This window comes from Episyrphus balteatus (genome assembly GCF_945859705.1).
Source record: "Episyrphus balteatus chromosome X unlocalized genomic scaffold, idEpiBalt1.1 SUPER_X_unloc_1, whole genome shotgun sequence".
In the NCBI taxonomy this organism is placed as follows: domain Eukaryota; kingdom Metazoa; phylum Arthropoda; class Insecta; order Diptera; family Syrphidae; genus Episyrphus; species Episyrphus balteatus.
The window spans coordinates 145,001-152,500 of NW_026605125.1; the positions used below are offsets into that span (position 1 = coordinate 145,001).

General features: G+C 32.9%; 2 non-coding genes and 1 pseudogene across 2 annotated transcripts; all 3 read left to right on the plus strand.

Moving 5' to 3' along the window:
- The first annotated feature begins 2,204 nt into the window (after nucleotides 1–2,204).
- LOC129920867 (small subunit ribosomal RNA) lies at nucleotides 2,205–4,196 on the plus strand. Its single transcript, XR_008773402.1, has one exon. It is a non-coding gene; the product is annotated as a small subunit ribosomal RNA (ribosomal RNA).
- Nucleotides 4,197–5,515: 1,319 nt separating this feature from the next.
- On the plus strand, nucleotides 5,516–5,694 carry LOC129920824 (5.8S ribosomal RNA). Its single transcript, XR_008773361.1, has one exon. It is a non-coding gene; the product is annotated as a 5.8S ribosomal RNA (ribosomal RNA).
- A 309-nt stretch (nucleotides 5,695–6,003) lies between these two features.
- LOC129920809 (large subunit ribosomal RNA) overlaps nucleotides 6,004–7,500 on the plus strand; it is a 5,425-nt pseudogene continuing 3,928 nt past the window's right edge.

Below are 7,500 nucleotides of genomic sequence, written 5' to 3' on the forward strand. Positions count from 1 at the left end.
TCATGCAAATATGATATTAATCAAAAATAAAAAAAAAATATTCTAAGTAACCAAAGACTTAGAAAAAAGTTAAAAATATCATTCAAATTGATATTAATCAAAAATAAAAAAAAAATATTCTAAGTAACCAAAGACTTAGAAAAAACTTAAAAAATACCATGCAAAATGTTTTAAGCAAAAATTGAAAAAAAAAATTCTAAGTAGCCAAAGACTTAGAAAAAAAGTTTTAAAAAACATGCAAATATGATACTAATACAAAATAAAAAGAAATATTCTAAGTGGAAAAAGACTTAGAAAAAATTTACAAAAAATAATTCCAAAGACTTGCAAAAAATTTACATCCAAAATAAGTCTACAAAAAATATTATTTTTCAAGTCCTTACTTCCATTCGGAGACTTTAAAATGTCTGTAAAAAAAGTTCAACCACATTTTGATAGATAGTAGGTTTTTTAAATTATTTTTCGTGATACTCTGAATCAGTGATATTATTGAAGTAGAAAAAAAACACACTTCCATACATTCGGGACATGGAAAATCCATGAAAAAACTTCACTCAAGTCTATTTTATTAACAAACTTTTCAACATCAAATTCAATTCAAAATTTATATCAACAAAAATATAAAAAAATAAAAAATATAAAAAGTCCAAAAAAATTTTCAACATTCAAAATTGACTTTTACCAACCTAGTAAAACTCGACCGCAATCAAGTGCATTTTTGGGCCATTTTTCCGATTTATTTTTTTCCAAAAATTTTATGTCCAAAATTTTTCTAAGTCGAAAAAAATTTTCAACATTGAAAATTGAGTTTTACCACCCTAGTAAAACTCGATCGCAACCAAGTGCGTTTTTGGGCCATTTACTCAGTCGATTTAGTTGTTCTGAATAACATATATTATATAAAAAAGTCGAAAAAAATTTTCAACATTGAAAATTGACTTTTACCACCCTAGTAAAACTCGACCGCAACCAAGTGCGTTTTTGGGCCATTTTTCCGATTTATTAAGTAGAAAATTTTTTTCCAAAAATTTTATGTCCAAAATTTTTCTAAGTCGAACACTTGGTTGCAAGTGGTTTTTCCTACCCTAGTAAAACTCGACCGCAACCAAGTGCGTTTTTGGGCCTTTTTTCGGATTTCTGGAAAAAGTTGACTTTTTCCCATACAAAATTTTTCAAAAATTGCACTAAGTCCCAAAAAAAGGGTCAACTTTTTTTGTGAAAATTCGCCGAACCGAATGTATCCAAGTATGTTTCAAATCTATTTTACGGAATCGAGCATTTTCGATCCAAAAAGAGGAAAATATGAAGTTATTAGTTTGGTCATGTTATTTACCTCCACTTTGTTGTGAAAAAAACTCAAACTACCAAAGGGGGCGCATATTTTGATGTTAAGGAAACATGTATGTAAACCTCTTTCGATGTGGCTTTTTAAGTTGCAACGAATTAACTTACTGGTAATGTGGTATTATGATTGGGCGGGGACTCGCACCTCGTTTTCACCAAAAGTGGTACCACGGCGTTGTGGCTAAGAACACTGGCTTTGTGGCAAAGATGTCAAAAAAAAATACTTTAAGTAAAGTAATGTCGAAAAAAAAATAATAAATATTAATTTCCAATTGGGATTATTTGTTGAACATAAAAATGTTCATAAAGAAAAATTATTAAAAAGAATTATTAATTCTATATCATAAATAAATGGTTTATTTTATAAAAATATTCCAAAAACACTTCAATATATTGAAGTAAAAGAAAATATTAGAAATTTGAAAATAATCATTGATATGTATTTGTGAAAGGTGCTACACTAAAATTTAACAATATCAGAGTTCACCATACGGTAGGAGTTCTCTTTGTTAAAATAAAAATAGTTGTTATATGAAACCTTTGTGAAATGCATTTTCCCTCATTTTCCAGATAAAAGTAAAAATACAAAATACCCATACAAAATACCCATACAAAATACATACAAATAAATAAAAATAAAAATAAATTTACCAAAAAATATATACAAATAAAAATTGTGTTGGTAAAAAAAATAAAATAATAATTATCCCTATTAGGGAGGATATAAAACAAAAAGTATGTATAAATATAAATAAATAAAAAAAAAAAAAATAAAAACTTTATCATTGGATTTATTGAGAGGAGATTGATGTTATTTTTCAAAATTTCAAATAATATTAAAAATAAAATATTATAACATTATTCTGGTTGATCCTGCCAGTAGTTATATGCTTGTCTCAAAGATTAAGCCATGCATGTCTAAGTACACACGAATTAAAAGTGAAACCGCAAAAGGCTCATTATATCAGTTATGGTTTATTAGATCGTTAACAGTTACTTGGATAACTGTGGTAATTCTAGAGCTAATACATGCAATATAAACACGGACCTTTTGGAACGTGTGCTTTTATTAGGCTAAAACCAAGCGATTTCTTCGGAAATCGTTATAATGGTTGAACTCTAGATAATTTGCCGATCGTATGGTCTAGTACCGACGACAGATCTTTCAAATGTCTGCCCTATCAACTATTGATGGTAGTATCTAGGACTACCATGGTTGCTACGGGTAACGGGGAATCAGGGTTCGATTCCGGAGAGGGAGCCTGAGAAACGGCTACCACATCTAAGGAAGGCAGCAGGCGCGTAAATTACCCACTCCCAGTTCGGGGAGGTAGTGACGAAAAATAACAATACAGGACTCATATCCGAGGCCCTGTAATTGGAATGAGTACACTTTAAATCCTTTAACAAGGACCAATTGGAGGGCAAGTCTGGTGCCAGCAGCCGCGGTAATTCCAGCTCCAATAGCGTATATTAAAGTTGTTGCGGTTAAAACGTTCGTAGTTGAATTTGTGCTTCATACGGGTAGTACAACTACAATTGTGGATTGTACATTACCTTATGTATGCAAGCGTATTATCGGTGGAGTTCTTATACATTTATGATACTTATGTACCATTATGTATTCCTCCTATTAAAACCTGCTTCAGTGCTCTTCATCGAGTGCTGTTGTGGGCCGTTACAATTACTTTGAACAAATTAGAGTGCTTAAAGCAGGCTCCAAATGCCTGAATATTTTGTGCATGGAATAATGAAATAAGACTTCTGATCTACTTTCATTGGTTTTTAGATCAAGAGGTAATGATTAATAGAAGCAGATTGGGGGCATTAGTATTACGACGCGAGAGGTGAAATTCTTGGACCGTCGTAAGACTAACTTAAGCGAAAGCATTTGCCAAAGATGTTTTCATTAATCAAGAACGAAAGTTAGAGGTTCGAAGGCGATCAGATACCGCCCTAGTTCTAACCATAAACGATGCCAGCTAGCAATTGGGTGTAGCTACTTCTATGGCTCTCTCAGTCGCTTCCCGGGAAACCAAAGCTTTTGGGCTCCGGGGGAAGTATGGTTGCAAAGCTGAAACTTAAAGGAATTGACGGAAGGGCACCACCAGGAGTGGAGCCTGCGGCTTAATTTGACTCAACACGGGAAAACTTACCAGGTCCGAACATAAGCGTGTAAGACAGATTGATAGCTCTTTCTCGAATCTATGGGTGGTGGTGCATGGCCGTTCTTAGTTCGTGGAGTGATTTGTCTGGTTAATTCCGATAACGAACGAGACTCAAATATATTAAATAGATGCTTTCAGGATTATGATGTTGAAGCTTTCATAGCCTTCATTCATGAATATAGTAAAATATAATTGTGTTTGAATGTGTTTATGTTAGTGGAGTCGTACCTGTTTGTTTGTCCCATTATAAGGACACTAGCTTCTTAAATGGACAAATTGCGTCTAGCAATAATGAGATTGAGCAATAACAGGTCTGGAATGCCCTTAGATGTCCTGGGCTGCACGCGCGCTACAATGAAAGTATCAACGTGTATTTCCTAGACCGAGAGGTCCGGGTAAACCGCTGAACCACTTTCATGCTTGGGATTGTGAACTGAAACTGTTCACATGAACTTGGAATTCCTAGTAAGTGCGAGTCATTAACTCGTATTGATTAAGTCCCTGCCCTTTGTACACACCGCCCGTCGCTACTACCGATTGAATTATTTAGTGAGGTCTCCGGACGTGATCACTGTGACGCTAACGTGTTACGGTTGTTTCGCAGAAGTTGACCAAACTTGATGGTTTAGAGGAAGTAAAAGTCGTAACAAGGTTTCCGTAGGTGAACCTGCGGAAGGATCATTAACGTGATTTTTCCAATAAAATAAAATTTATATATATTTAATATATATAAAAAAGAAAAATAAAATATAAAAATAAAAATGTACAATTATGGTACAAAATGTATAAAATATACAATAAATATATAAACAAATACAAAAAAGAATACTTCAAAAGAAGTAAAAATACAAATACAAATTAGACTGGGTGTGTTACTATAAGTAATGCATTCAGTCTTTTTTTTTCAAAAAAAATTAAGAACAAAGTATTTAAACGGTAGCCAATTGTCATCGTCATCGAAATAGTGACGCTTATGAAAATATATATATGAATAAACAAACTTGCTATAGCAAAAGTCGAACAACAAAGGTGTCGTACCCTTCGGGGTAATATCCTCCTGGGTGTAAAAACCCGCCCTTCGGCGTGGCGTGTATACGTTGCGACGAATTAACCCCTAAAGGTGTCGTACTTGGACAATATCCCGGTACTATCCGGCTAAAACGCATAGCATAAGTTGTAACGATATATATATAATAAAAAAAAAACAAATACAAAATAGACTGGGTGTGTTACTATAAGTAATGCATTCAGTCTTTTTTTTTCAAAAAAAAAATATGAACAAAATATTTAAATGGTAGCCAAATGGTGTCGTCATCTAAATAGTGACGTTTTTAGCCAATATACAAAAACAAATTAGACTGGGTGTGTTACTATATGTAATGCATTCAGTCTTTTTTTTTTAAAAAAAAATATGAACAAAATATTTAAATCGTAGCCAAATGGTGTTGTCATCTAAATAGTGACGTTATAACCAAAATACAAAAACAAATTAGACTGGGTGTATTACTATAAGTAATGCATTCGGTCTTTTTTTTTCAAAAAAAAATATGAACAAAATATTTAAATGGTAGCCAATTGTCATCGTCATCGAAATAGTGACGCTTATGAAAATATATATATGCATAAACAAACTTGCTAGAGCAAAAGTCGAAAAAACAAAGGTGTCGTACCCTTCGGGGTAATATCCTCCTGGGTGTAAAAACCCGCCCTTCGGCGTGGCGTGTATACGTTGCGACGAATTAACCCCTAAAGGTGTCGTACTTGGACAATATCCCGGTACTATCCGGCTAAAACGCATAGCATAAGTTGTAACGATATATATATATAAAAATAAAAATGTATAAAAATGTTGTACTTAGATTTCTTTAAAAGAAATTTATAAGTTAACGATTCTTTGGAATTGGACATTCGCAACATAAAAAAAATACATAAAATATAAAAAGAAATAAATTTTTATTTCTTAAAAAAAAAAATTGACTAAATATAAAATAAAAAAATAATAATACTCTAAGCGGTGGATCACTTGGCTCATGGGTCGATGAAGAACGCAGCAAACTGTGCGTCATCGTGTGAACTGCAGGACACATGAACATCGACATTTTGAACGCATATAGCAGTCCATGCTGTTATGTACTTTAATTAATTTTGAAGTGCTGCTTGGACTACATATGGTTGAGGGTTGTGATACTATGCTAAATAAGCTGCTTTTGATTTATCAAATGCGCATGTTATATTATTGGATTTGTAAAAATTCATAATATTAAAATATAATATATACCTCAAAATAATATCGAGCGACAGTAAGTTCGTTTTATCTATTTTTTAGAGGATGTTAGTATATAAAAATTTCTAACATTGCAGATCGTTGTCATAATATAATTTGGCAATTGAGGCATTCTACTTGAATTGATAAAATGGCTGAAATGATCGATATATAAAAAATATTTTGAATTGAGTATATAAAATTATTAAGCAAATAAAAAGTGTTAAGCAACCTCAACTCATATGAGATAACTCCCCGAATTTAAGCATATTAATGAGGGAAGGAAAAGAAACTAACAAGGATTTTCTTAGTAGCGGCGAGCGAAAAGAAATCAGTTCAGCACTAAGCCATTTTGTCTTTATGGCAAATATGGGATGCAGTGTATGGAACATCTATAATCTAGTATGAGAAATTAACGATTTAAGTCCTTCTTAAATGAGGCCATTTACCCATAGAGGGTGCCAGGCCCGTATAACGTTAATGATTACTAGAAGGTGTTTCCAAAGAGTCGTGTTGCTTGATAGTGCAGCACTAAGTGGGTGGTAAACTCCATCTAAAACTAAATATAACCATGAGACCGATAGTAAACAAGTACCGTGAGGGAAAGTTGAAAAGAACTCTGAATAGAGAGTTAAATAGTACGTGAAACTGCTTAGAGGTTAAGCCCGATGAACCTGAATATCCATTATGGAAAATTCAATACTAATATAAAAATATATAAAAAATATTTTAACAATAGTGTGCAATTTTTCCATATAAGGACATTGTAATCTGTTAATGTAATAAATATTTATCATAAGATCCATTACTTAAGTTTATTCAAATTGTTTATCTTCGGATTTTCAACATAAAATAAATGTTTTGGATTTGATAAATCATTGACAGATATAATTATATATTGTGCTTAAATTTTTCGGAATTTTACAATGGTAAATAGATCTATTGATTTGTTTATTTATATTGTATGCACTTTTATGATTAACAATGCGATAGATTCAGGATACCTTCGGGACCCGTCTTGAAACACGGACCAAGGAGTCTAACATATGTGCAAGTCATTGGGTATTTTTAATAAAACCCAATGGCATAATTAACTTAACTTAATTTAATGGGATTAGTTTATAATTTGTTATGAATTATTTATTCAATCCCGGGGCGTTCTATACAGTTATGCATAATGATATTTATATTATTTATGCCTCTAACTAGAGCGTACCTTGAGCATATATGCTGTGACCCGAAAGATGGTGAACTATACTTGATCAGGTTGAAGTCAGGGGAAACCCTGATGGAAGACCGAAACAGTTCTGACGTGCAAATCGATTGTCAGAATTGAGTATAGGGGCGAAAGACTAATCGAACCATCTAGTAGCTGGTTCCCTCCGAAGTTTCCCTCAGGATAGCTGGTGCAATTAAAAATTATATAAAATAATCTTATCTGGTAAAGCGAATGATTAGAGGCCTTAGGGTCGAAACGATCTTAACCTATTCTCAAACTTTAAATGGGTAAGAACCTAGCCTTTCTTGATATGAAGGTTTTGGTTGTGATATATTGTGCCCAGTGGGCCACTTTTGGTAAGCAGAACTGGCGCTGTGGGATGAACCAAACATAATGTTAAGGTGCCAAAATTAACAACTCATGCAGATACCATGAAAGGCGTTGGTTGCTTAAAACAGCAGGACGGTGGCCATGGAAGTCGGAATCCGCTAAGGAGTGTGTAACAA